The sequence below is a fragment of the Pinus tabuliformis genome, chromosome 6, assembly GCF_031772625.1.
Source record: "Pinus tabuliformis cultivar Carrire ecotype Pingquan chromosome 6, CPIR1, whole genome shotgun sequence".
NCBI lineage: Eukaryota > Viridiplantae > Streptophyta > Pinopsida > Pinales > Pinaceae > Pinus > Pinus tabuliformis.
This window is the reverse complement of record NC_142292.1, coordinates 1,831,950,786-1,831,976,405: the sequence shown is the minus strand read 5'-3', so window position 1 is coordinate 1,831,976,405 and position 25,620 is coordinate 1,831,950,786.

The following is a 25,620-nucleotide window of genomic DNA, read 5'->3' as shown; positions in this document are numbered from 1 at the left end:
GCTTCCCAACCCTTTTAGTTGTGAACTCCACATAAGTGCCCTCACAAGATGTGGAACACCCCTTGAGAGGACTGAGAGAGTATGACTAATATTTTTCCTAGGTATAAAGAAGATGACCCTAACCCTATACCTGTGTATGAGCCCTAAGATGATAGGCCACTATGGTCACCACTGGCAATAACACGACTTGGGGGGATAGTCACAGGACAAATCCACATGCAAGGGAAGGACACTTGAACCCCAAAAAGGAGCCAAGGTTGAAACCCCCTTGAGAGTTACCTCCCAAGTGGTCCCCAAGTGCTATAGAAAATGATAATCGTATTGTTTTTATGCGTGAAAATTCCATTATATCTCACCACCCAAAACTAAGCAAAATGGGTCATGTCACCCTAGCTAACCCAAGTGTGACCTCGTGCTTCGCCCTTTTGTGAGGAGGGCTTCCCAGACCACACTACTAAAAATGGATTTAACTCCCTACCGCAAGCTGCTAAGTTGATTTTGTAGTCTTGGAGAAATTAACTTACACTCCTATCTCCAAGACCCTAGCCTAAGCTAGTCTTGGTGTGCTACCAGTAAAAATAAAAGAAAAATTTAGTTAATTTTATTATCACGTTGATTTTAAGTGGTTTTTATTTACACAAATGGGATGCAGTGTGAAACTGAGATGGTGTGAATGACTCTTTTTTAGTCACCCTAATGTAGCTATATGTAATTTTCATTTTCGCTTCGATGAATGCTAACTACAGGAGGGTAAGAGTTTTCATAACACACCAATGCCTATTATGATGCACCTCTCACTAAATCTTCTTAAATGCAAAGTATCCCAAATTTTGTGAATTAATGACCCAAAAAAAAACCAAAGGAAAATCAAAGTAACTGAGAAAATACCAAAGAAAATTTCCCAAGCAAGAATGCAAAGCACTCCAAAAGCATCACAGCTAGGAAAACAAAGCCCAATCAAACAAACACACTCAAAGCAATCAAATCGAAAGCCAAAAGTGAAAGAAGGAAGGCAATGTCAACAAGCTAGGGCTGTAGCACAATGGCTCAACTAAGGCCAATGTTCTACAAAGGTCAAAACTAGACCCTAGAGGCAGGAAGGCCTAAACAAGATCAAATGAGGGTGATACAAAGCAATGAAAACACACTCAAAATAAATTTTCTAGATGACAACTACACAACCAATCACAACACCACCAATTGTGACAAAAATGACCAAAAGAGGAAAGAGATCACCCAACAAGAAGCGACAAAAGTGAGCAAAAGCCACAAAAGTCTAAAAGTAAAATGTAGATTAGGTCTAAACAGTCACTAAAAACAACCAATCAGATCTGAAAATGAGATCTAGAGGCAAAAATAAAGCCTCAACCCAAAGCATCCAACAAAACTTCAAGAGAACCTTGAAAGATAAAGGGTAATGGAAGACCTTGGATAAACTGATCAAAATGGATCAAATTAGACACACACAACAGCTGATCAACAACAACAAACCATAGATCAAACAAATCTCCAATAGATCAGTGAAAGACAAGAAGATCAATGCCCAATCGAAGAAAAAAACTCCTCTCAATGAAGAATGGATAATATAAGGAAATCAAGTAGACAAAAGCTAATCTGGACCAGATCCAACTAGTAAGAAGAAGGTAAAGACCGAGTAAAAACTTCAAGAAGAAAAAATTATTTTCATAGGGATAAATGCCCAGATGCACACACAACACAGGGAACATAATGTCTGGATGCTCATTTTCTAATTACATGGGAATGACCGGGATCTACCAGATGCACGTATAACTCCCTGCGGGAGCATATGGGGAAAACAATTTGACTAGCTAACTTCAATAGACCATAAAATCCTCATACAAAGTCCGTTTTGAGTGATTTTTTTTTTTGGACAAAATTCCAAGAGGAATCCATATATGTGGAAAATTCAATCAAATTTTGTACACAAAATTCTAAAATTGTATTTTAAACGCACAATCTGTTATTCTCTGGTATAAAAAACAAAAATAAAAAATAGATCTAATATCAACTCAGATCTGAAGCAAGAAACATCAATGGAGATAAAAAAGAATCCAAAAATCCACAAAGAACTCATTGGGAATAATATAAAACCAAAAAATCATAAAGAAGAAAAGGAGATCTAAAAACAAAGAGGGCAAAAGAAAAATTCTCTCATTGAAAGCACTAATCTGAATTGGATCATTATATTGTTTTCCATCCATCTTGATGCATTTGGAGTGGAAAAAGGAAAGGAATCAACTCACGGGACCGTTTTTACCGACAGGACCCAGTTTGGCGAAACGGGGTCTGAAACCTTCCAAGATCGTTTTGGGGCATCAAACAACATATTTTGGGGGTAAAAAATTGTCTCTTAAGCACCACAACTTTTCATTCTATTATACACGCACATATCTTTCCAACAGTGCAAGAATCACTTCAATCAGAGTCTGTATGCAAAAGTTATGCCACTCAAAATTTGACCTCCCTGTTTTCACACCTATAGTTGAGGAGGATGCCCCATCAGCCCCCATTATTCATGGAAAAGGGGCTAGCCACGTGCTTGTGATGTAAAGGACTCTAGAAGAGTATATTTTGTAACTCTAGTTAAAAGTTGATGTAGTCAAGCTTAACCACTAGTAGGCTATCGTGTTGTGTTATAACCGGGCCACTAGGAGGAAGAGGCATTCCATTCTTTCTACAGAATTTTGTTCCATAGTTGCATAAAGATAGCCAGCAGAGATAGGAGGTAGAGCACACACAAAGGATCTGTGCACTATAGCAGCCCACGAGCCACAAACATTACTTCTTTGTATCTGCAGCCATATTTCCGGACAGAGAAAGAGAGCGAAGCGACCTCACCTTTGAGTTGGGGTTTCTCCCAAAAGGGTTTCTGAGAGAGCATATCTTGTGTATTATGTGTGTGTGAGCTTATTTTTTCGTTCTCTACTTTTTTTCTTGATTTATTTTTACATGCATGCACTAATTACAGTTAATTTTACAGATCTAGAAATTAAATAAAACTATAATAGTGTAGAATCTTAGATTTTTAATATAATATTATCATATCTGTTGTGACGAACTATCAAGTGGAATATCCATAGCATTTTACAGATAATTTGGTATCAGAGCAGGTTTCTTTGGGTATTTTTTGGAGATTGCATGGATCTAGATTGGAAAGGCCGAAAATCGTAAAACCCTAATCATGGGCGAGGAATATGTAAACAAACCTCATGATCCTGCAAAGGTGAGGTTTTCACAGCTCAAAGAACAAGTCACTGATATAAACTGTAATGTAAATCTCCTCATAACGGCCTATTGGGATGGGGTCCCCTGGGTCAAATTTTGTTAAATATTGTAAGTCTCTGCATTTTAAGGAGCGGAGCGTGAGTAGCACAGGTCAAATATGAGTCAAGGGGTTTTAGGAAGGTCAAAACCCCTTATGTCTTCATATTGTTTTAAGATCCACCCATGGTTTGCGGACCATGGTATTTTAATAATGAAGGATATATAAAGAGATTTCTTAGCAATTCTAAGACAGAATCAATCACTTTGTATGATTTTGGGTCTGTAATTGTAGATATTTTCTCTGTTTAGGGCGAAGGGGAAGGCTCCTTCAACTGAGTGCACAGAGACCTTGGTAAGTCCAAAACTGAGTGCTTGGGCCCCTGCAACTATGTACACAGGGTCTGGAAGGGTTGTAAAAGAATATATGAAGTAATAGAAAGATATTTGAAGCAAATCAATGTCTATTTTTATGCATTGTGTATTTTTTGTATTTATGCGCAACTGAATGATATTTGTTTGTATTTTATCTTAATTACTCCACAAAGATCTGGATCAACTGTTGAATGTTGTTTTATGCATGATTAGATAGTTACGCGAAGTTTATAACTTTATTTCACTAGAAAGCATGTAAGTCTCATAAATAATGGTTCGTGAAGGTCAGATCTGAGCTAAAGCTGCAGAAAGTGCCTTAAACCACATCACATATCCTTCTGGATGCGGAAGCCTAGTTCTAGTATCCCCCAATACTGCCTCAGGTGAGACTCCAGCCTGTGCTACGTGGGTTGTTGCCAAAAGGGATGATATTGTAGGGTTTTGTTGGTTAGTGCAACTAACTCTAAACTTAGGTCTAAGCCACCTCAAGCCAAAAAATGGTTTCTTTACCATGACCAAGATCTATTTGAGGGATGTGTGATGTGGCATAAGTGGATTCTGACTAAAAAGGAAATTGAGAAGTGGATAGATCAGAAGTTACACGAGTTTTCAAGTCAGGAGAATAGGAATCCATGCTTGTCAAAAGAAAAGTGGTTACAAAGGTATCTTTATACAGATGTGCACGAAGTTTCTTTCCATCGTTCCCCTGCGAGTTGTATGAATGGTTGTCCAAATTAGCAGATAGCGAATCTACTCATAACCACGACAATCCTATTTTGTGGACTTCATAACTCATCAAATGCTTTGAAATATCTGAGTATAAGGTTGTGAGGGTTGTTGATTATTGGATTGATAGTATCTTGGGTGGTTTCATCACTGAATTTACAATAGATACGTTTGTGTCTTATAGCGAAGACGAACAACAATTCTTCAAAGGTCCAAGAGGTAAGTACCTGAAATCGCTACAAACCTGGATTAAAATTCTTTTGTGTGAAAAGAAGTTTATACCTTTACCTTAATGCTTAAGAGGGGTCCAATCGGATCTACGCGAAGTGGATGGAAATTCAGAGTAGATTAAGACAAATTTGTTGAAAGTGAATACAATCCCTTATTGGGGGAATCTAAAAGTGAAGAAGAGAAAAGCAGCCCTAGTATTCCCAGAGGTGTAACGAAAACTGTAAATCAGTGTACTTCTAGAATTCAAGAGCCCACCACACCACCAAAAATTAGAGAGCAACGCGAGGCTGCCATCTGATCCAAGATCTTTTCCTTATAAATGCATCGGAATTACATGCAACAGAGCTTATTAAACATGGAACTTAAAAGCACAGAAAATAATGTGGAAATAACATAATAAACATGAAAACCATGACACAATGATTTGATTACGAAGTTCTTCCAATTTGGACTATGTCTTCGGGCCTTGCTCAATAGTGGGGAGGCCTTCATTCATTAAGTGGCATAAAAAGAGATAAAAGTACAAGCAACATTCTTTACAATCCTTATACCTCCAAGTTGGAATATAGATGAAGAATGGAGAGCCTAGCTTCAGAAATAGATAGTACCACTAAAATCCTATTGAAAAATGGTGCAAAAACGTCTATCTGAACACCAAATTCAGATAATTGGGCCTTCTACACCTTCTAAGAACCTCCCTGCTACTTAAGGCGAGGTTTTGGCCTGCTGCCAGGTCAGGGTATACTGCACACAATGCTTCTGAACTATACTACCATTCCTCTCTCTCCTTCTTCCGAAACAAATGGTCTTTTATATAAGCATGGCATAAAATCCCTCAATACTAGGGCAGTTTCCAACCATAGACCAAGTTAAGCAAGCGGGCTTGATTCCCAACAGAGGTTCTTGGGCCTAAATAAGACATGGCAACAACCTTATATATATGGTGAAACTCCTTTAAACTATGTGTTTAACTCAGCGGCATGAATATCAATGTTTCCCACAATTGACAGACCCACCGGGAGTATTAAACATAATGCATAGATTATTGGGTTTGAAATCCCCCATCGCAAATCACAATCGGCGCTTTCCATCGACGTATCGACCCAAACCTTGCGATAGTAGCAGACCCACTAGGGTTATGAAACACATTGTATAAAATATCGGGTCCGAAGCCCATCAGAAATTGCAATCGACAGAACCCGAGTGGTATTCCATATGACTACTCCCACTGTGATTTGCGATTGTGATTTGATCGCATCGCAACCTTGGTTCTGTCGGGGGCCGATCCTTTAACACTTTCCTTTTGCGATTGTGATATGAAATTATCACATCGCAACTTTTCTTGCCTAGGGTCGTGTTGAGCACTAGAGAAGGTATGTAATTACCACCTATTTTGTCATGTTTTCCTTAAATTCATAACTTCTTTACATTATGAACTAAGTATATGGCGAAATATTATGATAAAGTCTAGAAGATTTGTGTGCAATGTAAAATGAATAATAATTACCCTTTTCCTATGCAGAAAAAAGGGGAAAATGAAAGATCGCCATTCTAGAGGAAAAGACAAGACAAAGTTAATTGTTGTCCATTTGACAGGGAACCACATCCAAACGAGGCAATCCAAATTGGAGCGTATCATCCAGGAAAAGGAAGAGGAGATACCAAATCGGCGCAAGAGAACAAGAAGATAACTGAGAGCTAACAGTATGGCAAATCCCTCAGATCCTTTGATCCTGAGGGATCGCTACCTTAACGATTCTCTATATCATTGATTTCTCCACTCGGCTGCTGTAAGAAGGGGCAGCATTGCTAGCACAGGGGACAAACTATTGTTGTTTTTATGAAATTCACTGTTGTAATTAAAACTTTGATCATCGACTCTCTCTAAAAGAGCGATTATTGTAACTCTATTTTGATGCTTAATATATGAACTTTGTTGCAGTTCCATCTTTGATTCTGGAGTAATCCTAAGCAGTGCATCCCTGGAGGCTAAGGGCCCGGCCCTGGTGGATCACTTGCTCTTGTACCATTATTTTCCGATTCGAGTGTGGTTTGATTTCTCTTATTCACTCCGTTAAGTAATCTATTGTTCCGTATTACTTCAAATATCGGTTCTGTTATATTTTGTTCCTATTTGAATAGTAATGTTATTCTCTGCAACAGGAATGTTATGCTATTCATTCTAGATTTATATTGCATCATTGTTCCTTTAACAAACTGATATTATCATGTAACATTGTTGTTCCTTCTAGATTGCCGTTGTTGATTCGATTACAGAGTAACAGTGATGTATATTCATAAATTGGTATTACTGCGTGTTTATCCACGATTCACTTTTAAATGTGATTGTTGTTCATTTGGGATTGTTGTTCCACTGTGATCACAATTGCTATTTCTTCATAACTGTGATTAATAATTGTTCTGCCAAAACTCATATTACTGTTTCTTTCAATATAGAAGTGTTGTGTGTCATATTCGATTGGGTTTGTTGTGCATTCACATTAGATTCAGGTTGCTGTTCAATATTCCATTTCCCTTAGTTTGCTGTCTCATTTCTGTTTGTTGTTCAAATCACTTCTAAAGTAAAGATTGTTACTCAATTCCTGTAGATTACGATTACTGTCTCATTCATTTCTGTAGGTTAAGACTTTGTTGTTTAATCCTGTTAAATAGATTAGTCATTGTTCCATATCTCGTCATTTGAATTGTCATTTCTTTGGTATGCAGAACGATATGAAACTATAGTGAACATTGACATATGTTGTCCAGTTCCCAGGTTGAGGATCTTTTCCTTGATTGTTTTTTAATTGCATCAGTTTATAAAGGGAAGAGTTACCATTACTGTACCTTTGTGTGATAAATTGTTGTAGCTTTCTGAGTACATGATTTAAGTCTTAAGTTTCTTTCTGTAAGTAGATTTTATTCCAAGCATCCGTTTAATCTTGTATTTAAAGCACTATACTACTAGCATTACTCTGGCAAATGACCGCCTCAAATTGAGTACACTCTTTGAGATAGCAAATCGTTCCTGGATTGATAATTAATGTAGGGTAAATAGAGGTGAAAAAGACCCTTTTTACTACTTGACATTTTGGCACCGTTGTCGGGGAAGAGTGTAGCCATTTGTTTCTTTTTCAAAGTAGTGTAAGTACCTGCTAGGATAGAATTGGGTTTTAAAAATGGAAGGTAAGAACCTGTGTACGGAGCATGTAACAACCCTGCTCCCTTGCCCACTTTCCTGTAGATTTGTTGTTGTTTTTGGGTAGAAATCAGCATTTGATTTGTGTGCATGACTAAGCAAAAAAAGCTTGAAAAGAATATGAAACCATTACCCAAGCCTGATAAAGCTAAGGGGCCGGTGACCCTTGGCCGATCGACATTTATAGATGAAATCCTTAAGAAAGCAGAATATCAGCCTTCAGTAGGACCTAGAAAAGTTGCTTCTAGACAACCTACTAGTTCCCTTCAGGCCAGAGGATCACCATCTGTAGCCTTTGCTGAGGTGCATAGCCAAACTGAGGAGCAAGATTTTCAAGAAATTGAGAATTCTAGCCCAAAATCATTGCAAGAAGGGAACCTTAGCAACCTCTGCGAAGGAAGAGGAGAAACAGGGGAAACTAAAGAACCAAGATCTCCTCTTGGAATAATTCAGCCATTAAGCAGCCCAGATAAGGGAAGTGCTGTAAAAATCACTCATAACGAAACTAAAGAACCTTAAGGGTCAAAATCCCCCCAGAAATTAGGAAATCTCATCATCCCTAATAAAGGAAGTGTTGTTAAGGCCATTCCTGTTCAGGCCATCCCTGCTCCATCTAGCCAACCTAAGAATACCCTCCTAGAAATCCCAAAAGGTTATTGGCACATATTTGACCAAATGGCCCAGAACCAGCCAAACACCCAAACCTCCACACTGCAATATCCCATTGTAGATACTGCAGCCAATGCACCTATGAAATCAATTCCTATCCAGCATATCCCTACATTTCATGGCCTAACATCGAAAGACCCAGATGCATTTTTATTTGAATTTGATGTGCTATGTAGAGGATATGACTATACCACCAACCCTCAAAAGCTGAAACTATTTCCCTCTACATTAAAAGGAGCTGCTTTACGATGGTTTATGGGGTTGGGTGGAGGTGTTATAAATGATTGGGATTAGATGAAAGGTGCTTTCCTGAAGAAATATCAAGATTATTGTAGATCCAAAGAATTAAAAGATGAAATATTTCAGATGGTAGCTAGACCTAATGAAACATTAGAAGAATATGTTGAATGTTTTCAGTATAATCTTCAAAGATCTCCTTATGCATCATTACCCTTACCTGATAATGTATTAAAAACAACATTAATTAAAGGTATGAAGGAACAATGGATTGAAACACTGAATATTATGGGAAAAGGAGACATCTATCAAGAAAGTTTTCCTAACATCATTGATTTATGTATCAGGAGCTCACGAGGAAGTACAAGGCTAAGACCAACAGAACATGACAGGTTTACAAGGGACAACAAGATCTCTAGAGAAGGAGTAACTTGCGCGGAAATTGGAAATTTATTAGAAATTTTCAAAACTGACATATTGGGACTCTAACAACGCAGCTCAATATTATGCAAGCCAAGGAGAAGCAAGTAGAGGCAGAGCAGAAACTGGCAATCTTCTGTCCCAAATGCAGAAAGAAACACAGCCACAAAGAGTGCCCATTAGATGCGGTCCAAATTTGTGCCATCTGTACAAAAGACCACTCTACAGAAATTTGTCCCTCACTTCCTGGTTTGAAAGAAGTATACAAAGAAGCAGAAGAAGAACCAGAACCGGTGTACCTACTTAATCAGCGTCGTCAATGGTAGCCACGACAATCAGGTATGTTCCCTGATCCAACTTCTTCTTTTCATCCTCCACAATAGCATGCTTAGCAATATAATACAATGTGGCAAAATCAACCTCCCTTCTCTAATTGGTCACAACAACCATTTCCTTCATCATCACCATGGTTGAATCAAGAAAGCCAATCCAATTGGCCAAATTTTCCCTACACCCCACCATATTGGAAAAACAATGCGTATCCAGCACAATGGTCCCCTCCTACTTCACAGAGTCAAGCCTGGCAGAAAAACTGGCAAAGACCAATGAATCAGCCAGTAGGAACTATTCCACTCCCTCAACCTACACTACCAGTATTGCAACAAAACCCCCAGTCCAACCTAAGACTGCAACTCCTAGCCCAACCCAACCCGAACCCAAATAATAGACTGGTCCAATCTGTTCAAATAATTGAAACACCAGAGCTAGAAACCGACCTAAGGGAGTGCAATGACCTTCAATTGAGGTCTGGGCGCATTATAGAGAATGAGGGAGATAAAAATGTTCAAGTTGAAAATCAGTTACCTGTAGAAAAACCATTACAAGAAGAAGATGTGATCAGAAAACAAACTCATGATCAAGCAACCACATCTTCTCCCCCATTCCCAGAACGATTAATTATACCACGACCTATAGAACATCCTAATTTTGACATTCTGGGAGAACTTAAAAACTTGTACATAAAAATCCCACTCCTCCAAGCCATCCAAGACATCCCAATATATGCAAAGACCATCAAAGAGCTATGTATAAAAAAACCAAGGAGGAGAATAACAAATAACCCAACAGTCCAAGTAGTTGGCACCTTATCTGACCTGTTATCGGGAAAAGAAGCACCTGTCAAATATGAAGACCCAGGAAATCCAATAGTAACAGTACAAATCAATGGACAAACCTTTTCAAATTCCTTAGTTGATTTAGGGGCTGCAATTAATATCTTAACAACCACCACTTGTCAAAAACTGGGCATTACATCAGTAGAACCAACTTCCACTTTATTAGAACTGGTTGACCGATCAGTGGTTAGGCCGAAAGGCACACTACATGATGTCATGGTATCCGTTGATTCCTGGGAATATCCTGCCAAATTTCTGATAATAAACCCCAAAAACCAACTTGATGGACACCCATTAATTTTAGGCAGACCTTGGCTTGCGACCGTTGATGCTTACATTGGCTGCCGACAAGGTAGCATGACCATAACTAGAGGGACCAATATCAAGAATCTAGCCTTATACCCTCCAGCCCAGCCACGTATCACAATAATAAAAACTAACAAACATCTTGTATCATACCTTACTGAAAACATTGGATCCCCATTAACTATAGAAGTGTTGAAAATGCAACAAGATGATGGAGCTTAGTGGAAAGGAGTTGCCTTCACTAAGTGGGCCTGTAGGCTATTTTTGGCGCAAAGTCTATTTTTAGACTATGTCTATTTTTAGACATATGGATCATGGTCTATGAGTTGCAGGATGCTATTTGTGGATGATTGGTCATGTTGGTAAAAATAGATGGACTTCTATTTTTAGACATATGGGCGGAGTCTATTTTTAGACTGCTAGGCTAAAAATAGAACAGTCGAATATTATTAGCTCTTAATAATATTTGGACTATAAACATTATATTATCCTCTTGGGGCACTTCAATTCGAGCTACGGATGTGGCACATGCAGCTGCCAGAAGGAAATACGCTTTTCTTATGGGTCAGTTGAGCTATTGCATGATGGACTTCAGTTAGAACTCAAGTGATTGAGTTTGGTGGAGTTGATTGAGGAATTGATGGAGTTGTGTTCAGTTTGAATTAGTTGAACTAGTTGTATTTAGTCTAACTGCAGAATACACTAGTGATGAGTGATGTGAATTAATTATAAATTAATTCACTAATTGTTAACTCATAAAGCAACTAAAGAATACATCAGTTAACTCAATGCATGGACAGTTCAGTGGAGACAAGTGTTAGAGGTGGGTGAAAGAGTGAGACTGCTATCAGTTGTGACTATAGATGTGCATGAGATTTGCACATGCATTGATGGAGATTGCCAATGAGGATTGCGCAGTACAAGCCAAGGAAAACAAGCTTGGATCATTACTATTCTTGCTTTGGATTGCGCAGTAGAGGCAGGCAGACAGCGTAGGAGATTTGAACCTGTGACTTGATTCAGATCTGAGCTAGTTTGTGTGTAGTAGGTGGAGATAGTACTAAGAACTTGTGAGGAGTATTGTACTATGTATTGTTACATGTTCTCTATCATTATAATATACAAATAGTTGGGGGTTTTCAGCTGTATGCTTTCCCTGGTTACATACTGTGTTAATGTGCGCATGCGATTGATGTTTCATTGTTTTTAATTCGCAAAATTGATGATCAATGTAGAGGAGGTTATGTATTATGCATGCATTCCACAATAGTGTATAATCAGGATAATCTCTGTGAATAAGTGTCATATTATTCAAAATTTCTACATGGTATCAAAGCAGAGTTGATCATCAAATCTATTATTCAAAAAGTGATTACATTTTATTTCTTCAAGCAGAGTCTGTAATCGGGCCAGGTAGCCTCTCGATTCATCCTTCTTTTGGAAGGTGAGATATCCAGTAAAATTCCATAGTCAATCTTTGTATGAGAAATACTTTTTTCTCACGAATTTTAGATCAGAAGCGGTTGAGTTTTGAGCTGGTGGAATTCGAATTTGCAGCAGTGTTTTCGTGGTGTCAAAGTTCAAATGTCTTTCAACGGACTGCGATTGGAGTATGCCCTTGAAGGCAACTTGAATTATATTGCATGGAAAGACAGGATGGAGGCGGTGTTAGATGACAATGGGTTGAAGGAGTTCATAGATGCTGAGATCCCAAAGCCTACTAATGCTGCTCACATTGAGGCTTGGCAAAAGAAGACAGCAAAGTGTCGAAGGATTCTATTGGAGGGCGTGAAGAATCACATTGTATCTAGCCTGCATGGAAAGGCTTCTCCATACTTGATGTGGAAAGCATTGACAGATTTATTCCAAAGAAAGAGCGACCAGAGGAAGTTGGCGCTCAAGGATAAACTCAGAAACATTAAGTGTGAGAATGGAGACAGTATGCCCAAGTATCTCACGAAGTTCACCCAATGTCGGGATGAGCTGGGAAGTGTGGGGGTGACTGTCGATGATGAGGACTTGGTGAGCTTGTCTCTCCTTGGTCTTCCGAAGAGTTGGCATTCCTATCAGGACTCTGTCAATGGTCGGGAGAAATTGCCAGGATGGGAGAGACTTTGGTCGGATCTTGTGCAAGAGGAGATCAGGTGGAATACCAGGGATGAATCTTCATCAAAGGCATCTGATGAAGAAAATTTCGCTTTGGCTGCCAAAGCAAAGAAGGGGAAGGAGAAGGGTTCTCTTTCTTAATCTAGTTCTTCCAATGATGGGAAGAAGGTTGAAAAATCGAAAGTGCGATGCTTTCGTTGTCATGAGGTCGGCCATTATGCTTCAAATTGTCCACGGAGGAAATCCAAGAAGGGATTCGGGGAAGGATCTAAAGGTGAGGCACTTGCTTCACAATTTGAGTTGGATTTCACACTCTTCGCATGCATGGTTTCATCCATGGTGGGAAGTGGTTGGTTTCTTGACAGTGGAGCTTCTTTCCACATGACCGGTGACAAGAGTTTGTTCAGTACTTTGGAGGAGAAAGATCTCCAGATACTCATAGCAATGGGTAATGATGAGAAGTATAGTGTCTCAGGTGTAGGCACGGTTATTTTTCATAGGGAGCATGGAGCTCGCCTTACCTTGACCGATGTCAAGTATGTACCAGGACTGAAGAGAAACTTGGTGTCAATTGCGATGCTGGAAGGTAGAGCTACGATGTAGTCTTCAGTAAGGGAAAGGTTTTCCTTGGACACATCATCACTAGACAGGTGAAGCAAATTGGTTCACGGATCAAGAACCTGTATGCTCTTGAGGTTCAAGATGCATGCAAAGCCTTGAGCAATGAGGCAACTGATGGATACTTGGTGGTTGAGAGGGAGCGTATATTACCTCTCAACATGCAGAGCTAGAAGAAGTCTCAGACGATTGTGGAGGAGCCACGATTGGTGCAGCAACTTAGGAGGTTGTGGAGCAGCCACAAAAAGGGAAGCTGAGAGGAGATTGAGTAGAGACATCTACTCATGCAGAGACCTCCAGTAGGGGGAAACTTCGAGCCAGGTGGGCTGAGGGATCACATGTAGCCATACCTCCAGGTAGGAGGTGGGGCGATATAGAGTGATCGTCCCAAGGAGGAGGGGCAGGATCCTTGAGTTACCCAACCTCTTGGATGAGACCTTGCTACGGGAGCCCTGATGTGGAGTAGCAGGAACTGACTGATTGGGTAGAGATAGATGCGGATGGAGCAGCAGAGAGAGCGACAGTGTAGGGAATCCCAGGACAGCGCATAGCTAGCAGGCTGCAACAATGCGAGAGGCACAAGTGTTTTGCACAGTGTTAGGTGGCACAAAGAAGTGTGCAATGGTGTGAGATTGATGGAGATGTTGCAGTAGCACAGATGTCAGAGAGGGAGCACTTGTCAGCAACAGGTAGAGCTTTAGCATCAGAGTATGTTCCTAGGCCAACAAAGTGGTCAGTTAGGAGTGTTGTTTTGTTCCAAGTGTTGTTGGAGCAAGTGGACCGGGCAAATGTGTTGCATGCAGAACATTCCAGAGTTGCAGGATAGGGGTTGCAAATAATCCATATCTTGTTGAAAGGGAGTGTTGAAAATGCGACAAGATGATGGATCTTAGTGGAAAGGAGTCGCCTTCACTGAGTGGACGCGCAGGCTATTTTTGGCGCAAAGTCTATTTTTAGACTATGTCTATTTTTAGGCATATGGATCATGGTCTATGAGTTGCATGATGCTATTTGTGGATGATTGGTCATGCTAGTAAAAATAGATGGACTTCTATTTTTAGACATATGGGTGGAGTCTATTTTTAGACTGGCAGGCTAAAAATAGAACAGTCGAATATTATTAGCTCTTAATAATATTTGGACTATAAACATTATCTTATCCTCTTGGAGCACTTAAATTCGAGCTATGGATGTGGCACATGCAGCTGCCAGAAGGAAATACGATTTTCTTATGGGTCAGTTGAGCTATTGCATGATGGACTTCAGTTAGAACTCAAGTGATTGAGTTTGGTGGAGTTGATTGTGGAGTTGATGGAGTTGTGTTCAGTTTGACTTAGTTGAACTAGTTGTATTTAGTCTAACTGCAGAATACACTAGTGATGAGTAATGTGAATTAATTATTAATTAATTCACTAATTGTTAACTCATAAAGCAACTAAAGAATATATCAGTTAACTCAGTGCATGGACAGTTCAGTGGAGACAAGTGTTAGAGGTGGGTGAAAGAGTGAGACTGCTATCAGTTGTGACTATAGATGTGCATGATATGTTCACATGCATTGATGGAGATTGCCAATGAGGATTGCGCAGTACAAGCCAAGGAAAACGAGCTTGGATCATTACTATTCTTGCTTTGGATTGCGCAGTAGAGGCAGGCAGACAGCGTAGGAGATTTGAACCTGTGACTTGATTCAGATCTGAGTTAGTTTGTGTGTAGCAGGTGGAGATAGTACTAAGTACTTGTGAGGAGTATTATACTATGTATTGTTACATGTTCTCTATCATTATAATATACAAATAGTTGGGGGTTTTCAGCTGTATGCTTTCCCTGGTTACATACTGTGTTAATGTGCGCATGCGATTGATGTTTCATTGTTTTTAATTCCGCAAAATTGATGATCAACGTAGAGGAGGTTATGTATTATGCATGCATTCCACAATAGTGTATAATCAGGATAATCTCTGTGAATAAGTGTCATATTATTCAAAATTTCTACAAGAAGATGCCGTAGATTTCAAAGATCAAACAGAGGATGATGTTATTAACAACTTTATTAACCAAGCTGAATCTAGATCCCACATACAATGTCACATGATAGAGGCAGCATTTGATAATGAATTGGAAGAATATCCTCTCAAAGGCACTCATGACCAAATGATACCTACTACCCGTGTTTCAAATAGAAAAATTGTAGAGATTGAGCCAGGAAAAACTTTAAACATTAATAGTAACCTAACTCCAAAACAAGAAGAGAAACTGATCCAACTACTGAAAAAAATACAAGGAGGCATTTGCACGGGATTATCCGGACATGAAGGGAATTGATCCCCAGCTATGTACACACCACATTTATATAGAAAAGGATGCAAGACCTATTCACCAACCCCAAAGAAGACTTAACCCTCACCTAAAACACATTGTGAAAGTTGAACTACAAAAACTTTTAGATGTAAACTTTGTTTATCCTATCTCCGACAGCAAATGGGTCTCTCTACTTGTAGTGGTGCCAAAAAAGAATGGGAAGTGGAGGATTTGTGTAGATTACAAAGAATTAAATAAAGCAACATAGAAAGAATGGGAAGTGGAGGATTTCTGTAGATTACAGAGAATTAAATAAAGCAACACAGAAAGACCACTTTCCCCTTCCATTCATTGACCAGGTATTAGATACATTAGCAAGAAAGAAATTCTTTTCTTTCTTGGATGGCTTCAGTGGATACAATCAGATTCAGATTGCCCCTAAAGACCAAAACAAAACTAGTTTTACTTTTCCTTGGGGAAAGTTTGCCTACAGAGTTTTACCTTTTGGCCTATGCAATGCCCCTACCACATTTCAAAGGGCTATCCTCAGCATCTTTTTAGATTTAATAAATTAAGGGCTTGAAGTATACATGGATGATTTCACACCATACGGAGATTATTTCGACCCAGCACTAGACACATTGGAAAAGGTGCTGCAACGATGTATCGCTACTAGGTTTTGCCTGAGCCATGAAAAATGCTATATGATGATGACTGAAGGTCTCTTCCTAGGTCATTATATCTTAGTAGCTAGAATACAGGTAGATCCAGCCAAACTTCAAATAATTATGTTAATACCTACTCCTACCACACAGACAGAGGTACGCAGTTTTCTTGGATTTTCTGGTTATTATAGGAGATTTATAGAACATTTTTCTCACATTGCTGCACCTCTATACGCACTGACAGGGAATGTTGACTTTGTTTGGACAGATAAATGTGATCGTGCTTTTGAGGATCTGAAAAATCTTGTGTCAACAGCCCTAGTACTCAGAGGTCCAAATTGGGACCTGCCATTTCAAATTTCATCAGATGCTTCAGACACAGCTATTGGAGTAGTCCTTGGGCAAGAAGAAGACAAAAAACCATATGCAATTTATTATATTAGCAAGAATTTGTCTCCTGCTGAGATGAACTATACTGTTACTGAAAAGGAATTTTTAGCTATCATACATGCTGTAAATAAATTTAGGCATTATATCACTAGATATCCTATTGTTTTATATACAGATCACTCTACCATAAAGTATTTAGCAAATAAACCAATCACAAATGGTAGAGTAACAAGATGGCTGATTTTATTGCAGGAATTCGACATCACCATAAAAGACCAACCCAGAAAATAAAATCATATAGCTGACTTTTTTTCACGAACGCCAAAGCCAGTGGATGCAGCAGCAGTCGAAGATCAATTTTTAGATGAACATTTGTTCGTTTTCACTGTTAAAACACCCTGGTATGTTGATGTTGCGAATTATTTAGCAATAGGGAAATTACCAAAACATCTGACTCCAAATGAACGAAATCAGATTGTCCAGCGTAGTACCCAATTTTCTTGGATTGGGGGCTACTTATTTCATATAGGGGCAGATATGCACATCAGGAGATGCATCCGTGAAGATGAAATTTTTGACATTCTAAAAGCATGTCATGATGGACCATGTGGTGGACATTTTGCAGATCAACGAACTGGTCACAAAGTTCTACAAACAGGGTATTATTGGCCCACAATCTTCAAAGATGCAAAGAAATTTGTTCAAGCTTGTGACAGTTGTCAAAGAGTAGGACGCCCTGGACAGTCCAACGAAATGCCCCTGAACCTACAGCTAGTCATTGAACCATTTGAATGATGGGTGCTCAATTTTGTTAGTTCAATCAATCCATCATCAAACTAGAAAACATATATTTTGGTAGCAATAGAATATGTCACCAAATGGGTTGAAGCAGAGGCATTGTCGAGAGCTACAGAGGATTCCGTCATTCAGTTCCTATCCCACATATTTGTGCGATATGGCCTCCCAAGAGACATAATCACAGATGGAGGACCACAGCTTGCTAGTAATAAAATTGCTGCAACACTGAAAAACTATCATATTCAGCATAAATTACCTCTCCTTACCACCCACAAGCAAATGGCCAAGTAGAGAGCACGAATAAAGTAATAGAAGCAATACTGACAAAAACCATTGCGTCACATAGATGCAATTGGGCTACAAGATTGTCGGAAGCCTTGTGGGCATACAGAACAACATGGAGAAGCACTACTGTTTATTCACCATATCCACTAGTATTTGGAAAGGAACCCATTTTTCCAATAGAATTCGAAATACAGACCTTGAGAACAACACAAGAAGTCAGTCTAGATTTAAATGAGGCCCAGATTAATAGATTATAGTAGATCAACGAGCTAGATGAAATCAGGCTCTCTGCTCTTCAACATACAACGTTAATCCAACAACAACAAGCAAATGGCATGACACCCATATCAAAAAGAAAGTCTTCCGCAAAGGAGATTGGGTGCTCATATATGATTCCAGGTTTCAGGATTTTCCGGGGAAACTTCAGACTCGCTAGCTGGGACCATACGAAATCCAGAAGGTACATGATAATGGCACCATTACTCTAACCACCATTGATGGATCAGGACATACCTTTAAGGCAAACGGCCACCGAGTTCGATTATACCGCAAACCACTCACTCGGGAATCCTTCTACCAGCAACTCTGCGAAGACTCTGACATGCAGATTCTGGTTGAGGAAGAGAAATCTTCCTCACCTCTGGTTCATTAAGTGATTTGATTGCTTTTACATTTTGTACATAATTCTTTTGTTTTGTTTCTGTAAATTACTTTCTATACATAATTCTGCATTTCTGCAAATTTTGCATTTTGTTGTTCCTTTTGGATGGAACAACATTTTCACCATTTTTTTGTTCCTTTTTGAAGGAACAGCACTTCTGCATTTTGTCGTTCCTTTCGGAAGGAACAACATTTTCACCGTTTTGCTGTTCCTTTTCGAAGGAACAACACTTTTGCATTCTGTTGTTCCTTTCCGAAGGAACAGCATTTTCATCATTTTGCTGTTCCTTTTTGAAGGAACAACACTTTTGCATTCTGTTGTTCCATTCCGAAGGAACAGAATTTCCGTTGTCTTGCTGTTCCTTTCCGAAGGAACAACACTTTCACATTTTTCTGTTCCTTTTCGAAGGAACAACATTTCTGCATTTTTGCTATTCCTTTCCGAAGGAACAACACTTTTACGTTCTGTCGTTCCTTTCCAAAGGAACAACACTTCTGCATTTTTGCTATTCCTTTTCGAAGGAACAACATTTTCGTTTTCCGTTGTTCCTTTCCGAAGGAACAACACTTTCATTTTCTGTTGTTCCTTTTCGAAGGAACAAAACCTTCATTTTTCTGCTGTTCCTTTCCGAAGGAACAACATTTTCACATTTTTTGTTTCCGCTTGTTTTTTTGCTGTTCCAATTAAGGGACAGTTGTTGTTCCTCTCAATGAACAGTAGTTTCGAGTATATGTTTCCTTTTTCTTGCGATTTTGTGTGCAGTAGTTGTTCTATCTTTGTAGAGTGCATTTTTTGTGTGTTCTGCCATTTAGATCATTTTTTAGAGTCATGGTCATTTAAAGCACATCTACACATTTATGTAATGAATACAACAACTAGAGGATACTGAAATCAGCAAATTACATAAAAATTGTTATCTTTAGAAGAAAGTGGTTTGAATTGATAAGAGAAAAGAGGAAAGGACACAACTATCAATCACCTTGCTGTCATTATTCTACTAATACTGATATGATTGATTATTTTTATCATGATGGTTCTTTCTAAATCCCCATAATTCTCTTTGATCATTATTATTGAATAAGAATAAGGGCATATTTTTCTCTATTGAGATGTTAAGACTTCTTCCACCATCCCTACTCTTAAGGAGTGTTGAACCACCCTTTGTATATAAATAGGAAAAGTGTTATATAAAAGAAAAAAGGAAGAAAAAGAAAAATGTTTATATGATTGCTAACATGATTTGTTAGATGAAGGATAGGGGGTCTCATCAAGAACCAGCCTACCATGATCATAAGGAAGAAAGTGAAGTGGCATTCCCACTATGGCCACCGCACCAAGGATATGATCCAAGTGGAACATCAGAAAAAAAATAAAGAGTCCTTGGAACAAGAGGTCTCATCACGAGCCGGCCTGCCCACCTTTCACTCCTTCCTGGTGAATGGCATTTTGATTCATCTGGTTACCAAGCCAGCATAATGGCCTCCATTCTGACATTGCATAACACTTTCCTAGGCATACACAAAGGATTATGGTTCCAACTGTGAAATAAACAACTATGTCAAGGTTATGGACACCTGTGGGCAACAGAGCTCTGTTGATGGTATTGAAGTCCTATTTCTTATACACCAATAGAAATTATAAAACCCTTCTTCTTATATCTTTATAAATGATTCAAATGAGACTATGTATGTAACCTTTACGAACCTTTGATACATGAAAATCAATTACAAATCAATTATGACGACAAAAGTTGATAATGATCACATAATAACTTTTATGCATGTCAGTTGTACTGTCCTCCAATTCTCGCATCATATCACGGCATTTCCTTATTTGTGAAGCGATTCTATTATATGCCTCGATTTCGGCAATCCGCTCGTCATTGCAAACATGGAATTTTTGCATACGTTGTTCCTTTATGACTCTGTACTATGGCAGTTCAGCACGTTGCTTCTTCATTTGACGGCCGAGGGCAGCCTATCACATTGCAGGGGGGGGGGGGGGGGGGGAAGGTGACCAGGTGATCCCCATAATTCGCTGACATACGTGTCAGTTTATCATTCAGAGAATTAATGACTCGGGAATAGCAAAGCTTAACGACATTTTATTTCCCAATATGCATGGCTTGTTGTTCCGAAGCTATTTCCGTGTTTTGCACTACAAAAATTAGCAGTAAATTCGAAATTCGAACAGCTTGTTGTTCTTTCATCTTCTTTGTGGTTCCTAATAGTGAGCTAAAAATTTGAACGGCCTGTTGTTCCATTGTTGTCTCTGTGTTTTCTTTACAGTGTGCCAAGCATGGGAGGAAGATCAATTCGCAGTGAGTCATAGGTGTTGATGGTCTCCGATGCTATACGAGAGATCCTAGCAAGGGCAGGATGGATAGTTTATCTTAACCGTCTACAACAATCCAACGAGATAGTGGCAATCGAGTTTTTACAGAACTTGCAAGAATATCATTCCATGGTGAGAGGGAGACAGATAGCAGTCACTGACAATATAATTATAGAGGTTTCAGGACTGCCAACCACTGAACCTATGTGGACTCTGAAAAAGGTGAGATTGCGAGACACCATGAAAATCTTCCAGGATGAAGGGCATAACCTAACTGTAAAGGAAAGGGAGTTTTACCAGCAACCTTGGGAGAGCCGTGGGCGGAATTAGCAAGAGTCATCCAGAGCTACATCACTTGTGACGGCAGGAAAGACGTGGTAAGACCACGACATCTTAAACTTTTAGCTGTGTTAAAGAAAAAGTGCGCTGTGAATTTGCCTGTGTTTTTAAATTATTTATTACACAATGTTGCCCGAAGTATGAAGAAATCTCGCCATTTAGAGTCAGTAGTAAGCCACCATGGGTTAATATGACTAATAGTTAGCTCAAGCCTTGCCCAACAACAAAGCGGTTGGGAAGAACTGATTTTCATGATAGATAGAGGACTGGCTTTGCTAGCCCCAAAACGAAAGCATGTTGTCAGTCCATCAAGCAGACCACTGAAGCGGAGAAAATCTGTTAGGTTGGCAAGGATCAGAGGAACACTGGGAAATTCCCAGGGGAATATTATTTAGCCTGTGGAAATACATGATTCAAGAGACGAAGAACCCCCACAATTGGAAGGTGGGGAGAATGAAAAACATTTGAAGGAAAATGATGAAGGAGAACTGGAGGAAGATACTGAGCAATCCAGTCAGGAGGAAGAGGAAGCAGAGCAATGCAGTGAAAGTCCACTACAAAACCCACTACAGGAAGATGAATTGGCCTAACCCCCACACTAAAGAAGGGCCATAGGAGCACTATGTTCATGACAAAAGTGCACCCGAGGAATTAGGTGATGAGGAAGAAGGACCGCGGGAGCACTCTGTTCATGACAAAAGTGCACCCGAAGAACTGTGTTGTTATCACTTAGGTTGTTCCCCAGGAAAGCTCTAAGGGGGGAATACGATCGAGGTAACCACTAACCAATCTTTTAGCTGCGGATTCTAGCCAATCTGCAACCAGAGAGGGCTCTCTCTTTGTAATTTAGCTTTGTTTGAGGTATTTTAGGCTAGTTATGATGCACAGGGTTTGGTTTTAAGTTTGTTGGATGGTGATTTTAAACAGAGCTGGGATGCAAGTCTAAAAAAGTTCATACCATTGGGAAAATGGGGTCAATGTGGACGAACTACTGAGAGTGTTTTCTTTGATAAAGGGCAATACTGCAGAGCAAGATAATCGATCTTGGAACAATTTTAAAATCTGGAAATTGGTGGAATGTAAGCCAATGGATGAAGGGCAGTCAAGAATCCTTCATCGTGTTGGCAGAGGGAAAGTGCATGAATATTATCAAGGAGCAGTGAAGAATTCCTATGCAATATTCAAAGTGAAAGAATCAGTGGAAACAGGAGCAGCTAAGAATTCCAGTTTATGCTAACTTTGAAGAAAACATAATTAATAACAGAGATTGAACATAGAGTGTATTTAAACAAATTCTGGGCTATTCTTTTTCTCTATTACTAAGATTATGAAACATATATGAATTTTTCAAACACAAAAGACATAAAACGCAGTTTAGAACAACTTATTGATCCATAGAAAGACACAGGAATTCTGTAGCAGGTCCCAGAACATCAAATCAACACTCAGACAGTCCAGCAGTAGTGAACTTCAATAGCCTTTGTATTAAACAGTCTCAGAGTTACAGCGTAGTCCAGAGAGAAAATCACCAACCCTGAATACATCTCATGGGGGGGTATTTATACAAAAAGGAGATACAAAATATCGTGTAGATAAGCTATCAAGCAATAACTTCCTTCACCTACTCTACAGAAGAAGTAAATGAGAGAAATGAATGCAGCAGTAAATGTTGGTGTGCTGGCTGTTTAGTTTGTCAGATATATTTGACTTTTTGGACTGAGTGAGTTAGCTGGTAGCTGCATCTTTACTCTGCGTTCCTGCATTTGCTGTCTTGCTGTGTTGTTGTCCCGACCTTGTCATCAGTGCTTGGTCTTGCTTTAATGAGCTGCGGTCCCAACCTGATTTCCTCTTTCTGCTATTTTCATTTTTTGACAGGTGGCTCGTGCATTTTGAATTTGCTAACATGTAGCTGATCAAAAAGGAAAAGAACCAAAATTACCTATGTAACCTCCAACATCCCCTTCCACCATTGGTCTGTTGGAAACTGATGTCTTTGTATTTTTATTAGTGTCTCATCAGCTTCAGTATACGTATAGAAGTTGGGCTGGACTTCAAAAAGATGATTTATCTCATGCTCAATGTAGAAAAAAATTTCTAATTTGTCATATAGACTCTGTCCAAAGGGAGGCACTGTGTCTTCTGAAATGCTTGATGATGCTGCACTTTGATTGGAAACATAGGTATCTACCCTGTTAGCATATTGTTCATGTGTTAACAGTCTTCCATTGCTGGTCAATAAGCTGGGTAACCCTTTGCTCTACAACATTGCAAACTTTTCTTTGAAGGCATTTATTTCTGTCTGCATTTCTTGGCACTTTCTTTCTAGATTTTGAACAAAATTCCTCAGGGTCAGCACCTTTTTCACTATCAAAATGGTGTCTGTTCTGTTCCTAATGTCTAGACCTGTTAGTTGTTGTTTGGTATGAGTATTCAAAAATTGAATGAGTCTATTGGCCTGCTCAGGCATGTTTCCCAATGATGCCTTGGCCCTTTGAATCTCTACTCGGGCTATTTCTATCAATTCTATTTGCTCATGTATCGTCTGAATTGATTGCCATTGGTCAGTGATAGACTGGCCAATTTTGGTACACAGAATTGTTTTGATTTTAGACTGAGTTTTATGTAGAGTATGTTCTTTTTCTAAGGATTTTATTTTGTTATCCAAGGCCTTTATTTCTCTTGTTTTTTCAGCCACTGTTATCTTGGATTTGTCATAGCTTACCTCTAGCTTGGCCAACTTTTCTTTGGCCTCTTTCAGCTCTGACATTTGGACTTCTAGCTCTTTTACTGCTCTCATCATTTCTTCCATACTCATGCTAGATTCTGGTGTTGTTATTGCTGTTGCTGCTGAAGCATCCGTGGTTGATGTACCTGTTGTTGATGCTGGGATGATAGGAGGGATTGCTGCTGCAAGTGTGGGAGGGATAGTGGCAACTATTGGAGCTGTTTTAGGTGGCTGGGAGGTCGACTCTCCCTGCTTGGCTTGCAATGCTTTCTCCAATTCTTGCTCCATTTGAATTATCCTTTGATTCATCCTCATCAGCAAATCCATCGTATCTCCTTCTACCTTTTCTTGTGCAAGTTTTGTAGTTTGTGGGTGCATGGCTGCAGGCAGCCTCAATTTCTTTCTAAGTGCAGTAATATCTTCTTCCTTTTTCCTTATGAGGGCTTTGATGCCCTTGGCATCCTTAGGATCATGCCCTAGCTCAACAATAATTTCCTCCAGGGTCTTTATTCTATTGTCTTTAGCCAAGGAAGATATTCTTTCCTAATCCAATTGGGCAGATGTATTGCTTAATGACTCCTTCAATTGGTGGGCGAGCATTGCCTTGTCTGCCAATGTAGCATAGACCATTTCACCTGTTTGCTTGTGCAGCTCAATTTGGTCCATTGGGTGTATGTCTTTGGCAAGGACTTCTAGATTTGTTTTTATGTAGTCCGCAGCTGTCTGTGGTTGCTGAACTTTAGGCTTGAAATGACTTAAGATCATTTTTTCCTCCTTAATGTCATAAGCTGCCATTAGTCTTTGCAGTTTGGAGGGTGTTGTTTTGAGAAGTTGATCGTAAAGTTGTATTCTCAATAATTCATTTTGGGCTTTAATTTCCATGAATGCTCCTTTAATACCAAATGGCTGCTTACTTTGCTGCTTTGAGGAGGACAACTCCATACCATGTTGCCTCTCCGTTTCTTGTCTGTGAGAACTGGTGGTTGTTTGCTGGCTAGTTTCCCTCTCCCTCCTTGGACTGTCTGTGATTTCTTCACTAATTTCCTCTTCAGGTAGAGGATCTACTCTTTGCCTTTTGGCCTCTGGCTGCTGTGTTGACCCACTTGTAGGTGTGGTCTCTTCTCTATCCCGTTTCTTGCTTCTTTCCTCATTGAGAGGAGTATGTAATGCTGGAATCTATAGTGCCTCTGTCTGTAGTGGAGGGGGCTTGCCCTTGACTCTATTCCTTTGAGGCAGTTGGCTAGTCTGTCATTGTTTCTTGCTCTGTGTCTACTACCTCCTTGCCTTTTGCTGTACCTGCTGATGGTGTAGTCCTTTCTTGGGCATCTTGTGAAGCTGCAGCAGATGATTTTCCTTCTCCGACTTGTTATGGCAGTTTGAATGACACCTGCCCAAAAGAATCCAAGTCAAGAGTCTTTTCCAAATCTTTCATATTTTGCTCCATTATCTCTTCCTCAATGAGTTGTTCAATTAGTGTGCCTTCTACCCACTCATCTTGGTTGGCAAATTGTTCTATCTCTGGGATTTTGCAATGTTCATAAGCTAATAGCCTATATTTTATTTTTCTTGCATTGATAAATCCATTTGGGTCATAGGGTACCCACCAAAAGCTCCTTTGTAATCTGAGTTTTTCACCTAATATCTGATCAGCATCTTGCCATCCTTCTTTTTTGTTCATGACATAGGGGCCTAGTTGGTCTCTGAATTTCAACTGAGCCTTTTTCTTGGTGCTATGGAAATGAGTCAAATCTGAATTGATAAATTGTCTGTAATATTCC